This window comes from Saccostrea cucullata, unplaced genomic scaffold, assembly GCF_032062105.1.
Source record: "Saccostrea cucullata isolate Sc308-1 unplaced genomic scaffold, CSIRO_AGI_Scuc_v1 ctg1018, whole genome shotgun sequence".
Classification (NCBI taxonomy): domain Eukaryota; kingdom Metazoa; phylum Mollusca; class Bivalvia; order Ostreida; family Ostreidae; genus Saccostrea; species Saccostrea cuccullata.
The window spans coordinates 209,455-232,001 of record NW_026925575.1 but is presented as its reverse complement, the minus strand read 5'-3'; the positions used below and the strand labels follow the sequence as shown (position 1 = coordinate 232,001).

Here is a 22,547-nt window from a genome sequence, read left to right as displayed (position 1 = left end):
CTACACATTAATGAATAGCCAATTTCTTTTCCTTTTAAAATTTCTGTCTTCTTAAAAACCATTTCAGAAAAAAAAATACATATTCCAAACTCTCTTTGCATAGCATAGATTTACATCATGATCCCGGGGGGTAAGATAGGGTCATAATCGAAGATCAAAGATTAACTTAGGTATATATAGGGTTAATCTGTTAAAATCCTCTCCTCAAGAACAGAAGAACAGCAAAGCCATGTTTAATCTTATCAAATAGAATCACCCGCAGGATGAGTAGATTCAAGTTTTTTTTAAACCATATCCCCCCTCTCACTGGAATGGGGGGGGGGGCACAATGGGGGAAATCTTTTACTAAGGAGTACATGCAAAAAATCTTTCAAAATCTATATATTGGTCAGTCAGCAATAAAAACGAACCCATTTTTGGGATAAATCAAAAATTCCCTCGCCATAGCGAAGGCGATGTAGTACAAGTATCAGTAAATCCTTAGGAAATGTAAACCTATCCGTAGTTATTATTCATTAAATGAACTAAAAATATAACAAGCAAATTTTAAATTATTTTGTAATTATTCAGGCAACATTATTTTTTTTCATAGGGGACAAAAGTATAAATCTTGATAACAAAATAAAATCATAAAGATAACACAGTGTTATAATTTTATCGTTTTAGAAAGTAAACAAAGCATTGAATTACTCAAGATAAAACGAACAGCCATATTTTCGAATATGTACCAAAAAGCACTTTGTTATACTTTATAAAAGAAAACCAACGTTACTCTGTCAGTCTCCGACATTTTCTGTTTCTATGTGACTTTCTTCCGTTAACCCCTGAAGTTGTGAAAAATGATCAACTTGTCCACCCCCTGACGTCCCCTGGTCTAACTTCCAATTACATGTAATCCTTATACTATTTAACGTTCCCAGGAATAATTTTTATGAAGCCTCTGATAACTCCATGATGATACGTCACCAAATTCCCTCCCAGTAGCGTCCTCTAACATTTCTCTCAGCCCAAAAAACTATTTAAAAATTCTCTTCTTGTTAAGGAAATCTTCGTTATCACAATTATCAAATTTTTTAAAAGGAGTTAAAAATAATGCGTGATGTGTCAATAATTTAATATTGTAATATCTTTAAGTAATTAATTTACTCAGGTTAGTTGTGAAAAATTTCATATAAGTTTGTTATTTTTTTTTTATATGTACAGTAAAAAATCGTTTAGTAGGAACACGGATATTGCAAAATCACGGATATAACGAAGATTGCTTAGATCCCAAGTTGAATAAATTTAACGATTTCCTTATACGGATATAACGAATTACGAATATAGCAAAATAATTTCACAGGTCTCAGTGACTTCGAAATAAACGAGTTTTACTGTAAATAATTGTTGTTTGAAATATCTTTAGTAATTAATATACTCAGGATAATTATGCAAGATTTCATATAAGTTTGTAATTTTTTTATATATAATATATTCTGTAACAGGGAACAATTGCCATTAAAAATAAAACTTTCGAGGATTGTTCTGAAAGTTCGTAAACTATGTCAGTATTCGTAATACTTTCTTCAAGATATCTAAAATGGGCATATTATAATACAATTTAATTAATTTTATGTTTAAGTGTAATTTTTTTTATTTGCTTTAAAAAAAGTACTATATAATTTTGAAGTTTTTATTTTATTTGCTTTAAAAAAGTCCTATGTAATTTTAAAATCACTACGTTCTATGACCAAGGAGCAATCTCAGTAACATTAAAACTTCAGAAACACACGGATCCTGTTTATTCGAATAACATATGATCATCATGTCATTTTCACAATTATTCACAATATACGCGTACTCATAAAAAAAAATTCTGATCATTTGAAATTTATAAAATGAAAAATATATCATATTTCCGTATGAGAGTGCAAGGCACAGGGGACATTATACTGAATTTAAGATGGTCTAAAGCAAAAAAAATATATGTCAAAATTGTCCAGGTACAGAAAATTGAATTTTATAGAAAAAATAAGAAAATTACATAAAGTATGCAATGCTACAAGATATTGGGTATCATTATGCAGGAATAAACATTTTATTGATAACAAACAGGTCATTAACATATATGTACTAAACTGGCGTATTGCATCATAAAGAAAAGAATGTGTGGTTCTTGCACAGTGAAGATCACGTGAACAACCCGTAATTTTTGATTTTGGCTAATCAGGTTTTATTCCGTAGAAATGGGGGATTTTCCTTCAACATGTTTAATCTAGAGCTCTTCGCTAGAAACTGAAAACAGAAACTTTTGTTTTGAGTAGAAAATTATGAACTGTGTAAGTTCAGTAATAAATAACGTGAATTTTTTGTTATAAATATGAATACCTAGGCCCACATATAGTTTTTTTTTTTCTCAAATATCAAGATGTTACACTTCTGATACCTTGATTCCTTAAGTGTTGATGTCGATCATTTCTGATGTTATGCTTCACGGCGAATTATGATGTAGAAAAGTCATTCCTCTGTGATTCGCAGCTGTGCCTAGTTAAAAACAATTTAACAAGTTGAACTAGATTTCCATCTTTATTCCTCATGCACATTAGTAATAAATTATATTCCTGAAAATTATAAGGATTAGGATTCAAATTTAACAAATCTCATAGTATATAGCGACATTTTACATGAACACTTTATAACAAAACCTCAGCGGCCGACAATTATTAAACAAAGTATAATTATTTGAATTCAAGTTTGTTTAATTGAAAAGCCACTTCCTTTTCTTTTAAATATCATCTTCTTAAGAACCATTGGACCAAAAAGAAACCGTAACATATAAAACCTTCTTTACATTGTATAGATTTACATCTTGATCCCAGGGGGTAAGATGGGGTCACAATCGAAGATCAAAGATTTACAAACATGTAGGAATACATAGAGAGAATCTGTTAAAATCCTCTTCTCATGAACATAAGAACAGCAAAGCCATGTTAAATCTTATTTATTTGGAATCATCCACTAGAAGAGTTAATTCAAGCTTGTTCAAACCATAACCCCCCCCCCCCCCCCCCCGGGGGGGGGGGGGGGGGATAGAGCCAGGGCCAATGGGCAAAAAGTTTTACATAAGAATACCTAGAACAATGTTTCAAAATCTATATATGGGTCATTCAGCAATAAAAATAAAATGCATTTTTGGGATAAATCAAAAATTCACTCGCACTAGAGATGGTAATGTAGTACAAGTATCAGTAAATCTTTAGCAAATGTAAACCTATCAGTAGTTATATTATATTATTCATTTGATGGACTAAATATTACAAATTCGAAATTTGTTTTTATTAGGCCACATAATTATCTTTCTTTTTCATAGAATAATACAAAAACACTTAAGAATGTGTGTAGCAAAAAAAAAAATAATCCACAAGTCATTTAGCGACAAAAGTATAAATCTTGATAACACAAAGAAAAAATCAAAAAAGATAACACTATATTTTTATTTTATCGATTTTAAAAATAAACAGAGTATTGAATTACCAAAAATTAAAGACCCAATTTTTTTTTACTGTACGGTTAACTGAGGAGGGGGAGTGGTCGAAATAACAGTGGTGTAATTTACCTTGAGACTCCCAATACCCTAGATTTCAAAATTCTCTGTACACCTAGCAGTACACAGGAAGTCTGGGTTTGGTAATCAGGGTCAACATTAGGTGTTTTGTGTCTAGTTATGAGTGAAACTACGTGAAATAATTATTTTAATATGAAATTTATTTGTAAACAAAACGCATTTTATCGTTATGTTTTGAGGGAGGAAATATTAAGATATATCGTTTTATAAAATGATTTAGTAAAATGAAAGAAAAAAAATCAGGAGTAAAAACTACAAAGCAATAACATTTAAGTATTTTTTTATCTTAAAAAAAATGAAAGAATCACCATGATTAAATAAGTCTGAATATTGAAATTAAAAAATAAAAATAATAATTAATCCATTTATTTGTCGTACATTAACTTTCTGGCCAATAATGTTTTCCAAAATATTCAATATTTTCGATTATTTGTGTGTTAACAACAGTTTTATTGTTCGAAAGATTTCTTTTCAGAATCGATCTTTATTATGTAAAATAATAATTTTCACCTTTTCATAACAAATAGACAGACACTAGAGGAAATTCGAGCATTAATTCTGACATAAATTTCTGTTGACTTCTACATCGTGCAGAAATTTTACAAAATAAAATTACTTTTGTAAACTATGCCGATAATAAATTTCTGAATATGTTTTCTTATTTCTCATTTCTTAAAAAAATAATTTTAAACCGTTGGACTACCAATTACAGTGTCGTTTTCTGTGGACGGTCTTTTTTCTACATGTATCTTGGACGATACTAGTATATCGCGTAAAAGTGACATAAAACAGCAGTAAATATTGAAAAGAAATATTTTATGATGTCAATGTTTTAATAATCTACTTTCAATTAATTTTTTTGAAAAAAAATTCAAACATTGGAGTTTTCTAACCTGCGTATTTAAAAGGCGGGTACATGAAAGAGTTTGGCGTGCGACAAGGCAATTGTCTTAAAAATATGTAAACTCAGATTATCAGGTAATCCTGGTAGCTGATCTGTCAATCGCAAATCAGGAGCTATTGTTTTTTAATGATTCAGAGGCGGTAAATTATTGACCTTGAATCAGGTAGATTTTGGGGGCGTTAACATAAACTCTGGTGTTTAACCTAACAGCCATATTCTGTTATATGTGTAACGTGCAACGCGGCCGAGCTTGGGTGTTTGGTGATATGTCTTGTATCACCCGGCGTCACACTCAGGTTCGTTAACCTGTTAACTCAGGTTTTTGTTGACCAAATAAAATATTAACACAAATATATACAAATAGTACAATGGGTTTCTCTTCTTGATTGGACAGCCACTAACTGTGGCCAACGGGTGTCTCCCGCAAGTAAATGTCTTCGTATTCTGCCACTCCACAATAGTACAGCCTCTTGGCACTTCCCCACCTCTATCCGTGGTATGCCACCTCTCTCTATAACCAACCAACTGCCTTATTCAGGTCTTATGACAAGGTTATTGTAAAGTCTCAGCTATGTGCCCTCCGCAACTGCATGCCTTATTCAGGTCTTACTACAACGTATAAGACGACACACAGCTGAAATCTGTAGCAAACACCGTCTCCAGAGAGGTATCAAAACACTGTAATACAGCGTGTGTTACTTCTGAGCAGTCTTTGTACATTGACAGATTCATACTACTTGTATGATCGTAAAATTAATACTTTTTAGTGTTTAAGAATTAAGTGAAAACGAAGGTCTAACGTTTATACGAAACTAAACTACACCCATTTCCGTTTCATATGTACCAAAAAGCGCTATTTTATTACTTTAGAAAAAAAGCAACGTTTTCCTGTCAGCTCCGACTTTTTTGTCACTATTTTGACCTTCTACCGTGAACCCCTGAAGTTATTCCTGATCAGCCTTTCCAATCCCTGACGTCCCCTCCTATTACCGCCTATACTCTTTACGTCCCTTGCATTAAATTCTTTGAAGCCCCCGATAACTCCCTGATGATACCTGACCAAATTCCTTCCTTGTTGCGTCCGCTAACATTTCTCTTAGCCAGTAATTTTGCTTAAATATGCTCTTCTTGTTAAGTAAATCTTAGTTTTCATAATCATTAGATTTTGTAAAAGGAGTAAAGAAGGATGTGTGATTTGTCAATAATTGTTTGAAATATCTTTACTCAGGGTAATTGTACAAAATCTCATATAAGTTTGTTATTTTTGTATATTAATTATATTGTAACAGGGAACAATCGCCATTTAAAATACGAGGATTGTTCGGACAATATATGTCAATATTCGTTTTACTTAAAATGAGCATTTTAAGCGAAAAAAAAATATTCATCCTGTTGAAGTGTAAAGTTTCATTTTATTTACTTTAAGAAAAACCCTATGTAATTTTAAAATCACCACGTTCTATGACCACGAAACAATCTCAGTAACATTAAAACATCAGAAACACACCGTCATGAGGTTTTGAAATTTAATAATCCTGTAACACTTTAGCACAAAATACGCGTACTCATAAAGAAAATCAGTATCATTTGAAATTTATTAAATAAAAATTATATAACTCAATAAAAATATATTATATTTTCGCATGAAGATGCAAGGCACAGAGAACATTTTACTGAATTTAAGAAATCTAAAGCGAAAAAAAAACATGTCAAAGTTGTTCAGGGACAAATATTTAATTTCAGAACTGAAATTAGAAAAGCACGTACGACAATGCCGTGTAACAAAATATTGAGTATCATAATGCAAGCATATTATCATTTTTTTTTAATAACAAACAGATCATTATCAAATATTTACAGAATTTGCAGATTACATTTCAAAAGAAAAAAATGTGGTTCTTGCATACTGAAGATCACGTGAACATTCCGTAAATTTTAGTTTTGACCAATCAATTTTTTTCTCCGTAGAAATGGGATTTTCCCTTTAATCTAGAGCTCTTTGCTAGAAACTGTAAACAAGCTTTGTTTTGTGTAGAAAATTATGAACTGTGTAAATTCAGTGATAAATAATGAGACAATTTTGTCATAAATATGGAGATATAGGCCAATATGTAGGTATATTTAAGTATCAAGATGTTATCAAGATGATACACTTTTGGTATCTTGAATCCTTGTGAAGTGGTGATGCCGATCGAGCATTTCTGATGCTACGCTGCACGACGAAGTATAATGAAGAATTGACTTCCCGTATAATTCGCAAATATACCTAATTAAAAACAATTTGACAAATTAAACTAAATTTGAATTTCTATCTCATTTCATCAATAAAAGAAGTACTTGATAATAATTCTGGAAATTATAAAGATTTAGATTTAAAGTCAACAAATCTCAGAGTAGCAAGCTACTTTTCACATGAACACCTTTAAAAAAAACAAAGCGACCGATAGTTATTAAATAAAATGTTATTTTTATTAAGTTTATCTAATTGAAGAGCCACTTCCTTTTCTTTTAAAAATCGTCATCTTAAGAACCATTGGACGAAAACAAAATAAACTTATTAAAAACCTTCTTTGCGTAGTATAGATTTACATCATGTTCCCCGGGGTAAGATGGGACCTCAATCGGAGATTAAATATTTATATCAAGAGAATCTGTTAATTCCTCTTCTCAAGAATAGGAAAGTCATGTCCAAGCTTCTTTATTAAGCATCATCCAAAGTTAGAGTAGATTCAAGTATGTTAAAATAATAACTCGGAATAGGGGGTCGGGGCTTTTGGTGAAAAGTTCTACATAGGAATACTGGGGAAAATCTTTCAAAATATCCCAAAGAATAACAAAGTAATGTTTATAGCTATTTTTATTTTTTATTTGGAAAATTCCTCTGGAAGAAACGATTCTAGTTTGATTAAATCATGACCTTCGACGTAGGGGGGGGGGGCATGGGGGATTATTGTTTTAAATTGGATATATACTTGAAAATATATTGAAAATTATTACTGATTCCACCTCTGATGCTTTGGAGGTCCCTTATTACTATGTTCCAATTTTGTATTGTTTTATTGACTTTGATATTGAATGCTTCTCCATATCCTTCATTATAGTCTACTTGTGTAATATGCATACTATTATGATAGCATCCACATTAATTTTTTTTATTTAGGCGTTTCAATCGTGTCCTTAAGGAATAGAGTTGGACAACAATATGGGATAAATGTTTAACATATCAATGAATAGGAAAGAAGGAAAAAATCTTGCAAACTTTCTTATCTAGAAAAGCAAAGCTATAATTAATCTTATTATTATGGATGCATCCTAAGGACGTAATTATTCAGGTTTGTTCTAAGTCTGATCCACAGGGATTGGGTGGGGAAACAATAGGGGATTAATGTTTTACACAAAATTAAATAAGATGGTTGTTCGAAAAGGTCGTGGACTAATGCGAACTCCTTAATTGTATAATATTATATAAGAAGATTATTTTCGCAACTGATGCGATAAAATTATTACTCTGTAATCTATGCTTAAAAAATTGAAAAAGGAAAATCATACAACAAAAGTTACATGTTGAAAACGTTCATGTAGATTTTTACATAGTGAAAGACTTGATTTTAACAGCCTATTTGCTTGTCTTACTTCAACATCTATTAAACATGATCAACGTCACTTTTCTACGTGACAAACTTTGAATACTCTTGCTATAAATCGTAATAAACTTTTACATCTCTCTTTTACTATCTTTATTTTTGGCATTTAAAATGTAAGTACGCTGAATTCATTTAATTTTAGTAGCCCATTTAGATATTTCCTAGATCAATGCCATTTTTACAAAGAGGGTTAAATTTTATTCCAATATTGGAAAAAGAAACCCATCCCTTTCTGACGTCATTACAACCCCTTAATTGTTTAGAACTTTCATATAACATTTACGATCAAATTTAAAAGAACTTTAAGATGGGGTAAATATTGCAAACTTGTCATACCACTAGAGTGAATTAACGAGAGTTTTGGATGACGAATGCTTATATAAAAGTTTTTTTTCGTTCGAGGTTGGGCCGCCCGAACATACCATTGCTTTCAAAAATATCAAATATTTGTAAAAAAAAAAAAAATAAATCTAAGATTTAAGTCTAACTTAATGCTAACTTTATCAATCAAATTAAAAGGATAATGCTATTTAAACTTTGAAGAATTCATTGCTTTTTCTAAAGCGGTTTAAAATTTAACGACACTAGTTCATGAACATTCCGAACTATCTTCGTAAATATACGGCCCGTGGAGATCCGGGTTAGAATAGGTCCTCAGTACCCCCTTGCTTGTCGTAAAAGGCGAATAAATGGGGCGGTCCTTCGGATGAGACCGTATAAACCGAGGCCCAGTGTCACAGCAGGTGTGGCACAATAAAGATCCCTCCCTGCTTAAAGGCTGTAAGTGCCGAGCATAGGCCTAAATTTGCAGCCCTTCACCGGCAATGGTGACGTCTCCACATCAGTGAAATATTCTGGAGAGGGACGTTAAACAGTATACAATCAATCAATCAATTAAAAAAAATCTTTAAAAAAAAAATTCTTCATGGTGCACACGGCGGGTCTGACCGGTCGGCATGGGATGTTCACTCCTCCATGGCACCTGAACCCAATCCGATGTTTTGGTTTCCATGTTTGCTCTGCTCCTATTCTATATTGTTTCACGGACTTTTGATCTTGAATACTGTTCGTTATCTCCATATGTTTCAATTCCAAGGACAACAAATACAAGATTCAATATTGAGGTTATCTCAGGTATTGTAGATTCAAGTCTATTCAAATAAGGATGACCCCTACCCCCAACCCCAACCCCTTCCCCGTGGGTTGGTTGGGTCATAATTGGAAATCTTTGATCTAGAAAAGTTAAAACAATTATTAAGAACCATCCATAACTTATGTTGTTTCATTTGAGTACAAATCAAGTTACTTATCGCAACCAAATTCATATTTAAACATTTCAATATTGAACTGATACACACATCTGCTTTTTTCCTTACTTAAGTGCTCAGATGAGCGATATGACCACTCGGTCTCTTGTTATTGTTTAATTGCTTGGCAAAGCAGAGCAAGTTAATTGACATAGAATGTTTTCGCTGGATCACCCCACGTTTATGTTTGCGTCGTACTATTCAATAATCCCGTGAGGATCCGGGTTAGAATAGGTCCTCAGTACCCCCTTGCTTGTCGTAAAAGGCGACTAAATGGGGCGGTCCTTCGGATGAGACCGTATAAACCGAGGCCCCGTGTCACAGCAGGTGTGGCACGATAAGGATCCCTCCCTGCTCAATGGCCCTGAGTGCCGAGCATAGGCCCAAATTTGCAGCCCTTCGCCGGCAATGGTGACGTCTCCATGTCAGTGAAATATTCTGGAGAGGGACGTTAAACAGTATACAATCAATCAATCAATCAATACTATTCAATAATCGTTAAATGGTACATGTATAATTGAGCTGTTAAGATAAACAAAGGAACTTGACAATATTTGCTGCTTTAAAAAAAAATAGGCAGATTACATTTCAAAAGAAAAAAATGTAGTTTTTGCATACTGAAGATCACGTGAACATAGCGCAATTTTTGGTTTAGGCCGATCAAATTTTATTATGTAGGAATGGTGATTTTCCCTATAATCTAGAACAACCTAAATCTAATTTATCCTGCAACTATCCATTGACCTAATAAAGCTTATCTAGATTATCGGGGTACGCATAGGCACAGATTTTTTTTCAAATTTGGCTGGGAAGTACCACCTCATAAACTGCTTCAAAAATTATTGTTAGATCATATGAATGTTGAATAGTTTTCATGGAAACGGTGTCTAAAGTTGATTTTTTCCGGAAAAAATGCAATATATATTTTGGAATGTTTTTAATGAAATGCGGCCACTTCAATTCATGTTCCTCACAAAAATAAAAAAAAAAATGTGACATCTTATTTTAAAAGTCAATTGATAACCTTGTTAGAATTCAGTTTATAAATATGAGAAAACTTTTATTAAAATATCAGACTTTCAATTTAAAATAAAGATAACCTCCTTTTGATAATTTAGAGTAATTGTACTTTAGTGTGAGAGATAAAAAGAATCATTAGACAAAACTGACTGGAAGTTGTTTACATTTTTATGAAGTTGTTAAAATACAGCGCTGTATATCCCGTAATTCAAGTAAAATCAAATGTTTTTTTTCTGTTTATTTAATTTGCAAACAAATCTTAACCTCTAATTATTTCCATAGAATAATTTGATATGTGAAAAATGATGAAATGTACAAGACTACATAGTACATGAAATCAGTTATGTAAATACTCCTCGTTGATATTGAAGCATTAGCCTCAAAATCTAAGAAATTTTAAAATGGGGATTAAAGATAAACTTAAAATATCAGAATTATTATCGAACTGTTTTGTAATTATGTCTCAGTCGAAAACGATATTTTTAAAAACAGCTTATAGAGACAGAAGAGTTACATAATTACACATCGTGCATATTAGAATAGAAAAATAGGAAAAAGATGACTCGACCCCAGATTTAAAAAGGAAAGAAATGGAAAGGGAGAATCATACCCCAAGTGCCTGTGGAATTTACACATATATGCTAATAAATATTTGAAATCCTGAATGAAATATCTCAAACTTTTGGCTCGGCCGACACGTTTTGATGACCGGAAACTATATTACTATATTACGGTCATCGGCTTTCCTACAGTGATTTACATCAAATTGTTGCGTTTTCAGTAAAAAAAAATCGAATCTTCTGAGTCGCTCTAAAAAATAGATTTCCCTAGCGGTAGCCTTGCAATTTGACAGCCGTATGATTAAACCACTCCGGTACAAGTCAAATATCGGACGACGTCTCTAATGTATATTAGGTTGATGTTACAATGATCCCAACAATATCGTTTATAATTGGCATATTTCGTTATTTCCATAATCGTTTTAATGACAAGGACAAATATTATTTTTCACTGGGTTGTATTTTGGTTGACGTGTTGCATGTCAATTGTTTTTATAATGAATTTACATGTAATTACGAAACATTTTTTTTCTATCTATAAATAGGCCACACGGTGGGATGCTTATTCCTCATACCTCTTTAATTTCTAGATCTTGTGTTTTATATCTTCTTTACATATTTGTTTTCAATTTTTTAGATCGATGTTTCGTCGTTATTTTCACCTTTATGTAAGGCTTTCTTAGCCTAGGCCTTTGTCAATTGCTTTAATCGTATTTGTGTTAATAAAATTATTAAAAGTATGATTGCACATAATAAAACGAACCAGGAAGATTTTTTTATTCCTCAACACTTGAATATTATAAAATGCGGTCTATTATTTTGATGATCATATTTTACATGAGAGTGAAATGCCTGGTGAAATTTTATCTGATGTTATTGTTAATTAGACTAAAATGTGTACATTTTTAAAAAATATTACATTTGATAATATGAACGATATGGACACTATGACATTACTTTTGGATCAACCTTAGCATCCTACAAGTATTTTGAGTTTTGGCCCTCCAGGTAAAACATAAATATAGTATTACTTTCTTCCATTAGGTCACACATGTAAGATACGGTAAAGAGGTCATAAATTGTCAGATTTTATGTTGATAAAAAGGAAAAAGGCTATAATTTCATTCAAATTCACGAATAATAATGACTCTGATATCGTATTATTATTACTCCTGACACCATTTCTAAAATTCCTTCTTTTGTCGCTGAACGACTTTGACATATTTTTTTCACTTGAAACGATTTTAAATTAGATAATAATTTCTCCAGGCGTTTCACTCTCATGAAAAATATAACCATCAAATTAATAGACCGCATTATATAATATGTAAGTGTTGAGAAAAAAAATATCTTCCTGGTTCGTTTTATTAGGTCACCTGAGTAAACTCTGATGATAAGGTCACCTGGGTAAACTCATGTAACCTGTTGCTATCCGTTTGAGATGAGTGTTTTACTTATTTTGATTTATTATTGATTTTTTTTTTACATTGGTATGTTAATCATATAAATTAAATAATAAAATTAACACAAATACTGATTAAAAATATAAGACATTTTAGAAGATTTCTTTTTTTTTTAATTTACTGACTTTGGTTGAAATTGGATGTTTAAAATAGCCGAAAGTATGTCTATTACATGACCTGTATCGATATAGCGCATTTATAAAATAAAGTCAGTGGGTTTTAATTTCATTTATTTAAAAAAAAAAACTTGCAGAGTTTTATCGACAGCAATTATTACGAGGGTTGTCCCGTAAAATTGTGGACAAGTTGTCTAGTGTAAAAAATAAACATCACAGCGTTCTGAAATTTTCACTATTATTTTGTACATATTTTAGTAATATACATAGCAAATTATACATAAATATATGCATAAATAAACAAATTATGAGATTTTATGCCATGTATTGTATCACCTTACGGCGCATGGATTATAACGTCAAAAATGTCTAAAACAGCGTCACGTTTTATCTTTGCTAAAAATGAAATTGGATGAGTCCGACTTAAATTTAGGAATTTCATTGACACACATTCTTTAGTCTCCATAAACAGTCGAAAAACCAATTGGCAACCTCATGCAATCTTCTGAAGATTTGTCAGTAAGTTAAGACAGCGTCTTTTGCTATTACATTAGGAGTTTGTCCGCATGTTTTGTACTCCCCAGGGACTCGATCAAAAAGACTTCGTTAAGAAAACTCCTATTTCATTTCTATAGTTAAGATATGGTGATATTTTTATAATCCTTTTTCTTCTATGGTCATTTCAAGTTTCTAAATGTGTCATTACAACATCGAATTAAAACGGAACTGCTCTCCGGTGCGACGTAACGTCATAAAACGTCGCCATTTTTCGTGTGTTGTGTTTACCACTTTCCCATTTCGAATGCTCGAGAAACTGCCAAAAATTAACCAAATGCCTTAGAATTTTTACAAAGACTACAAACTTGATTGTGGAATTGAATAAGTATAATTTTAATCCAAATCTTAAGTATTTAAAACTTTTATTTTGAATTCAAACTTGTGTATTCTTTAATAAAACCTTGGTTTTTTGTCCGTGCGCAGTAGGACAATACCCTGTGCTCATTCAAGCATAATTAAATCTTTATTTTTGCTTATATTTTATCAAAAAAATAGCATGCACTTAAATATGATAAATAAACATTTACTGAAATTTTCAGCTTAGTGCGCCCATTACTTTTTGAGAACAACGCTTTGTCCACGATTTTACGGGACAACCCTCGTAATGACTGCGATACAAATCTTTGTCGTAGCATCCGATTATGAATTTGTCGGCTTTAATTTTTTAACTATGTTGTCAATATTGCTCGTTGTATGCTCAGAATGGTTATATTATGCTTATTCATATCATGCTTTTATATAACCTTTTTTTCATTTTTCGTTGTACTTAACGTAAGGCAATACCTTTTTTGTCTGAAATATGTTACTGAGTATGTTCAACAACCCCCGTACAAATTAAACATGTAATTCCTGTTCCTTTTTTCGGTTCACTTTTATATCAAGAAGTCGTTACACTCAAAACAGGACGGTTTAAGTTTTTTTATGCTGACCCTGATTACAAACGAAACATTCTGTATATTAATGTAATATGTATTACGAGGACTGATCCAAAAGCAATAACACATTTTTGATAAAATTGATAAAAGTCGACGTAAAACAACAAAATTATAAATGAGGGAAGGTATATTTATTTCAAATCAGACCTGAACAAGATGTATTTGTGAAAACCTCATGCATCCGTATGACAACATAGCAAAGATAATTTTTTTTTAATACAAACTTAATATATTGGTACCAAAGGTAGGGTATTCTCACTAGAAATACAATTGTAAAATATGAAATTAGGTCATATTTTTTTCATATGTACGGAAATCCTTAAGGTCAAAAGGTCAAGATATTGGTATCCAATGAAAGGTCTTGCCACAAATAATACATAATTTATGTAAAGTATGGAAGCCCCAGCCCTCAAAGTTCAGAAGTTATGGCCAAGGTTAAAAATGTTAAAAGTATAACAATTTCCCAGTTCAAGGTCAAAGGTCTTTTTTAAAAATGAAAGGTCTTGTCACTAGGATTAAATTATTGTGTAAAGTATAAAAACACTATCCCTAACCCTTTAAAAGTAATAGTCAAGATTTGCTTTTTAAAAGTAGGCCAAAAGTAGGGTATTTTCACTTGAAAAACAATTGTGTAATTTGAAAGTAGGTCCAGGATACTTTATTTCATAAGTATAAAAACTTCCAAGGTCAAAACGTCAATTGGTATCCAATGAAAGGTCTTGCCACATAAAATACATATGTAAAGTATGGAAGTCCTAGCCCTTTCCATTCAAAAGTTATGGCCAAGGCAAAAAATAAAAAATAAAATAGTTCAAACTCCAAGGTCAAGATGAAAGGGTAAAAGGTCTAGCTATAAAATGATAGGTCTTGTCACAAGGATTGAATATGTAAAGAATAAAAGCACTAGCCCTAACCCTTTAAAGCTATAGTCAAGGTCTTGATTTTTAAAAGAAGGTCAAACGCCAAGGTCTAGGTCAAAGGATCAAAACTCTTGGTGTCCAATGCAGGATTTTTTCTCAAGGATTACATATGTGAAGTACAAAAGCCCTATCCCTTATTGTTAAAAAAATTTTGCAACAGTTAAAGTTTTTTAACAAGTACGGAATGATTGTACGAGGGTTGATTCAAAAGTTATGTCACAACAGTGTCCATTTCGTTCATATTTGCAAATATAATATTGAAAAAAATGTACATATTTTAGTTTAATTAACAATGCAATTTTCAGTTAATAGTGTTCAATTGACTTCATTTTATAGATGTTTAAAACAGGGGGTGTCGCCGCATCACAACTAAACGTCACGTTTACATGTGTATTTTTTAACTTAAAAAAACATTTTTAAAAAATCCTGTACGTCTGTATATAAATGTAGAACATTACATGTACACCGTTATACCATTTTATACGAATTGAATCAGCAATATTCTCAAAAATAGACACATTAATGAAATAAAATTGCAGATCGTGTTTATAAGGTTTTATATTTAATTGTAAGAAAAGGAAGGGGTAGGTAAATATCACCTCCCCCCTCTTTCAATTAAATTGATTCCGGATTTTGCATTCATCTAGATTTTAAAGAAAATATCGGGGACACCCCGGCCAGAAATGATTACTCTTAATGATTATTTATTCAAAAAGTCACAAAATGAAGCCTATTCTTTTTATATTTTTTACACAATTTACATTAATTTTATGTATCTTAATATGAATCAAGTTTCTTTACAATCTTTAAAAAAATAAGTCTCGTTAAATTATTCTATGTATCACATAAAATATTTGTAAAAATCTTGTTGATACATAAGGAGAAAGGGAACAGTCTTTCAGCTCAGAAGTCAGTAAACCAATACAAAACTAGGAACAGAACAAACTCGGACCTACAAAACCTCAGCAACCTTATAAGGTTGTCCTTTTAAAAAATATTCAAATTGAAATCTAAAATTCCTAAAAGAAAAAAATAAATAACACTTTTGGAACTTCAAACTTTAAAAATATACTTAAATGTAAAACTTGCACTTTTAATAACATGGTTTCTGTCATTTACAAGAGAAAACAAAGAAGACCAAGGAGCCTAGAGACCATCATAACGGTCACATGGGTATTATATTACAATTCGAAGGATTTCTAGGTGTATAAAATGTATATCCAGTAGTGTTGCCAAATCGGACGATTTTTAGTAACCGGTTACTCGCTCAATCTTCCGATCGAGTGATTTTTTCATATGTATCATCTATCTCATCTTTTACTCATCGGTTCTAATAAAACACAAAGGTATTGTGAATTAACTTTATTTATAAACTTAAAAAGAACACGCTCGCAATATTTTGAATTTTAAATATAATTATAATTAAAAAATTAATTAAAGAAAAATAAATATTCAATGTTTAACGCTATTTTACAATGGCGTTCATCAATTTTCCTTTTCAACCCCCGATATATGACACAATCAATGAGAATAATTATTTAGAAATTTGAAGTCACGATGACTCCAATTCACATTAATTATATTTTACAGGTATGGAATCAGCTGTTCTTTTAAAATACTTCCAAGCTATACATGTGCGGCATCTTGTTAAATTATTTAATGGGGTAATTATAGCTTGGGTCTTCAAAACTTGTATAACCTGCTGGCAATCAAAGCTATCAATTAAGTGTGAAAACCAATCAATCGTATTAGTGAAACGATAGATCATCAAGTCTAACGGTAAAGAAAATTAGAGAAATGTTTATTTGTACGCTTATAAACAAAATAACATTTTATTTTTTAGTAATTCACCATATAAGATTGATTTTATCCGAGTAACCGAATAGCAATTTTATTAACCGATACTCGCATCGTTCGACGGTTAACCGGTTAACCGGGTACTCGTTGCCAACACTAATATCCAGAGATATTACTTTGATTTGTTTACTGCATTCCTTAATACTGCATGCATTTTACCTTAGATGAACCGGGTATTTTCACTTATGTATCTTCCGGGTGCTTAACATGTCTGGTCTGATCTTATAATTGTATTCAACATATTTTGATTCGATCCACTATACAGCCAGAACTTATTTTATTTACAACAGTTGATAACGGTAATATTCGCTTATATTTCATTTAACAAATTACCTTAACACTATCATAAGACTATACTTTATCTCTTTTTTAATTAAACTGATTATACAACTTTCAACAAAATTTTTTAAAAAAAAAACGTAATATGAAAAATTAGCTCTAGAAGGACTTTTTTATAGGGGCAGGTCAAACATCGTATGTCTCCTGGAGCCTTAAGGAGGCGGACCAGATGTTTGCGTCTCTGCATATTATGTATAAGAGTTTTACAATTTGGAGTTTTCTATATTTAAAACTATATACATGTGTATGCTGTAAAAACTCCTTGTCAGTTATGTATTCTATGATATTTATATAGATAAAAAAGAATTGAAAAAAGGGACGGACCAAATAGTGTGCGACAAAGGGTAGCTTTAAAACTGACAATGCAAGAATTCTCTGACCTATGAAACTATTGTTATTCAAATTATTACGTACCATATAAAAGGAAAACAGTCTTTCAAAAATATTATGGAGATCTTTAGAGTTGCAATATGCTGCGTCTACTGAGTCAATTAGCTTTCACGCTTTTGATTATCTATTTTACCAACGCTGCTAATTTGTCAGCAACAAGTTCTTTCCCTCCTGGAGACATAAAGCGATGTCTTGCCATTTTGGGGGACAACATCGAAAGGTTTGGAGTTCTTCCGGGCATTGGCTGGGACAATCTAGAGAATAAAGACAGGGGTTTACTTGTCTCCTTCAATTTCAGCAATTGTCACACGACAGATGATGGACAGTTCATAATTCCGGACAATGTGTTTTCGATTCCAATTAAGACAAGTCATCTAGAAATATTTGGAGAAATGTTCCGACACTGGTCAGATTTCACGTCTACTACTGCAACTTCTATAAATATAGAAACAGGATTACATCATCATAAATTTAGCATAAGTGGATCCTTTTCTGCTGAGTTCCAAAATATTAAAAAAAAGTCAAATAGCCGATAAATCGGTCACCACACGTGTTCAGGCTAAATATGTGCGTTATTCAGTGAAAATGCAGCCCGATTCAAAACTCAACCCTGCGTTCCGTCAGCGACTGAAGAATATTGCCTTCTATATCCAGAAAAATATGTCAAGAGAAGCAACTTACGAGAGTCAGTTATTAGTTCGAGACTTCGGAACTCATGTTGTATCCAGTGTTGATGCTGGAGCAATAGTAACTCAGATTGATGAAGTGAAAACAGCATTTACGAAAAAATTTGATGCAGATAGTAGTCAAGTTGTAGCTGCGGCAAGTGCCTCATTTTTAGACAAATTTAACATTAAAAGTGAATACAAAACAACCGCTTCCTCTGAACTTATAAAGCAATATGAAAGTAATAGGACACAATCTGTTATCGATACTTTTGGCGGACCAATATTCAAACCACATAACTATACGTTAAACGACTGGACAGAAAAAATCAAGACTAATCTGGTTGCTGTAGATCGCGTTGGGTTTCCTATATACGAACTTATATCACTTCAAACTTTACCGGAGCTGCCTCCATTTCTTTTGTATTCCATTGTGGAGCATGTACAAGAAGCAGTAGAGGAATACTATCAATTCAACACTTATCGCGGTTGCATGGATATCAATTCGCCTGATTTTTCATACCTAGCAAATGTTGATGATGGGACATGCTCGTACAAAGCAAGCAATTTTTCATTTGGAGGGTTTTATCAAACCTGCAAACAAACTGGGCAATTGCATGAAAACCTTTGCATTAACCATTTACAGAAAAATCCATTGACAGCAGATTTTTCATGCCCCTTCGGATATATTTCTGTTTTCTTGTCGGATAGTCAATTAAGTTCATCTGAACCACGGACACGATGTACTTCTTGCGGATTCCTCTGGTTATTTACATGCTGTGAAAATTATGACGTATATGGGACTGCCTATTTAGAAGCGCATTGGTGCATGCGAGAAGACAAAGCCGTAAATCACCAAGGATTTCTTTTTGGGGGGATATATTCAGGCGCAATAAACAATCCGTTAACACAGACTTATGGTTGCCCACTTTACTTTTATCCCTTAAGGTTTGGAACTAATATGAAGGTTTGTGTGAGTGATGATTACGAGTTAGGGTTCAGATATTCTGTTCCCTTTGCTGGGTTTTTTAGCTGCAAAGCTGGTAATCCCTATGCTGTTGATGTTGAAACGTCGTCACCAAAGTTTAACAATTTGCGTTCATTTATTAGATCAGATGATTCTTACCACTGGCCACGAAGTTGTCCACCAGGGTATAGTATGCATTTGGCGGTCGTCGAAATAAATACCTGTGGGATCAATTACTGCGTTCAAGCCCACGCCTATTCTTTTAAGGGTTTTCCACCAATCCGTAAACCCCCATTTATCGAGTTACCAACTGATGCATATACTGATGGCGATGGATCGAAGGAAACTTATCAAATAAGCGACAATAGAAAAACATGGATACTTGTTACTCCACAAGCGCCAGAAGTTTCATCCACTAAGAACAAGAGTGCGAGGGCCATGATTTCTATGATGGCGTTGAATCAGATGTTGTTGATCGTTGTTGCTTTTACAAGTATAACAGTGTAGAACTCCAAAGAAAAATGGACCTTTTTCGTATCCATTGTATTTGGATATTTTATGCTAAAAGTACCACTTATTAAATTACCTGCCAATGTAGTTATATATCTAGAAATATGTATGCTGCTTATTGACATATCTTTGTAAATCAAAAAGACAGAAAGTTTGAAGTTTGCGGACTGTGAGGAATCCATTATATCAAGACAAGAAACATATAATCTCAAATCTCTAATTATTAATCAAGATTTATTAGAAAGTTCTTATCTTATCAAGTTTTTGTATTATGTAGATGTTATTTGAAATAAATATTTATAAATATTACCTGTGTTACAAGTACATCTTTTATAAAATGTATTTAAGTTTTGGGGTACTTTTATATACAAGTAACTATAAAACGCAAAAACAAGTCCGACAAATTGGAAGAGAATTGTAAAACACTTAATTTTTAGTTCTTGTAGTCTACACAATGTGGACTTTGAAAATGTGCTCATTGTTAAATTATAGAATACTGTAAATCACTTTTTATTCGCGAGAACTTTATTTTCGTGTAATAACGCGAGACAGTGTCCTCGCGAAAATAAAATTCTCGCGTATAATAGTGTTCCTTAAGATTATATAGAGCAACAACCAGAATTCGTGAAAATTTTGTTTCGCTAATCAAGCGTCAATGACAATCTCGCGAAAATAAGGTGTTGCAAAAATCTAGTGATCTACAGTGACGTAAAACATTTTTTTATTAAATGGACTATAGGTGATTAATTTTTTATTTATTCTATCCATTTGCTCAGACTTTCTATAAAAATTCAGGATTACATAAATTCAATCTCATATCAATGGTATTTCAAGAATTTCAAGACGTAAATGTTTGGAAGCTAAATTTTTAATCACAAAGCAACCTTGTACGAGAAATCTACATTAAGCCTTGATTGTTAAGCCTTGCATATTCAAAGACAGTTACAAATCAATTGGAAGATGATTTTTCTCTAACTGTTAGTTTTGACAGCTGTATTTAACATATAAAATTTTCCTGAAAAAAAAATATGGGATATAGAATTTACTAAATAAAATTTATATAGAAAATTCTATATCCCATATTTTTTAAAAAATCATTTGATTCATCGAAAAAAAATCTAAATAAAAAAGAAAAAAACCCAACCCCATACATTATTTTTAAAAAGTGTGCGATTTGTTTAAATAGATCCATTTCTCGATAAATAAAATAATTTATATTGTAAATGCTTATAATTCAATTTCAGTGGAAAAAAGCACATCAAACTCAAAAGGTTGAGGTAAAAGTATTGATACCAAAAGGAAGTCTTGTTAAATGGAGTAACCTGTGAAAGATAAAAGCCTTAGTTCTTATCGTTCTGAAGTTTCGATCAAGGTTAAAGAATTTGAAAATTGTGTTAAACTCTAAGGTCAAGGTCAAAAGGTCCAAAATATATAAAATCAGTTCAAAGGTCTTGTTAAATAGATACAAATCTAAAGTATGAAATCCCTATAGCTTTACCTGTTCAAAAGTTGTAGCGAAGGTTAACGTGTGGTATTTTATTTTTGTAAAAGTGAGTCAAACTCCAAGGTCAAGGCCAAAGGGTCAAATTTTTCATACCCCAAAAATGTCAAGAAAAACACATTTGCAATATGAAAGCCATAACCCCATCCTCTCAATAATAATAGGCTAAGATAACGTTGACAACAGATAAAAAAAAAGACAAAAAGACAAATAAACAGGACAAAAAATATACACCTGGGATCCTTCGATCCTGAGAATAAAAATGTTCTTTTTTATGTATTTTTACGAGTGTCATTCAAAAAATACGTAGATAATGTTCCCCGTCATCATATTATTTTCACAAGATTAAAGTTCGACACATTTTCAAATATAAAAACATTTATTTTATCGATATGTGAAGTTTCATTCCATTTGATTAAATGGAATTCATGTAAGCCAGTTTTGAAAACTACATGTTTTATCGCCATGGAGCACTGTTAAAACATCATAACGTCAAAAACAACATCGGGAAAGCTTCACAAACTTACTTTCAGCCTTTTCTTTTGATAGCGTCTTTGTGGCAGCTTTTTAGCAACTTCCCCATTCATTAAAACGTATTCATAGCACTTGACTAGGTACAATTATTCGAGTACCTCAAGTCAGATTGTTGTTGTTTTCAAATTCTTTACCGAGTAACTATGCTTTCATAAGTTACACATATCATGTTTCATGACATTACTTACTCTTTTGACGAAATTATTTACTATATTTGTCTGTTTCTTTGCAGACCATCCTTCGTCTGATTCAAAGTCTCTACCACTCAAAAATTGTCTTTTCAATTATATACAAGTACATAGCCCATTTTCATATATTTCCTGATTCCTACAATATTTTCAGAGTATGTTTTAGAGTTTTCCCGAATGCAAAACAAGAGTTTTATTGCTACTCGCTGCTCCGTGTTGTCCTTCGACGTCATGTTTTTTTTGTTTTTTTTTTAAATCAAGTACTCGTACAATGATACACATGTGAAGTATAAAGTTTAAAAGTTGTGGCCAAGGTTAACTTGTGGTATCTTTTTTGTTTAAGTGGGTTGAACTCCAAGGTGAAGGCCAAAAGGTCAAATATTTTGGTACCCAGAAAGGTCTTGTCTCAAGAAAAACACATCTGAAATATGAAAGCCATAGTCCTATACACTCAATGATAATTGGCAAAGATAGAGTTGACGACAGCCAAAAAAAAATACGAACAGACAGGAAAAGAAATATACACTTTTGATCCTTCGATCCCGGCCTTGAAATATTCCTTTTT

At 32.0% G+C, this 22,547-nt stretch overlaps 1 pseudogene; it reads left to right on the top strand.

Annotated features, from left to right (window-relative positions):
• Positions 1 to 17,697: 17,697 nt before the first annotated feature.
• Positions 17,698 to 19,981, top strand: LOC134269275 (macrophage-expressed gene 1 protein-like; annotated as a pseudogene).
• Positions 19,982 to 22,547: the final 2,566 nt, after the last annotated feature.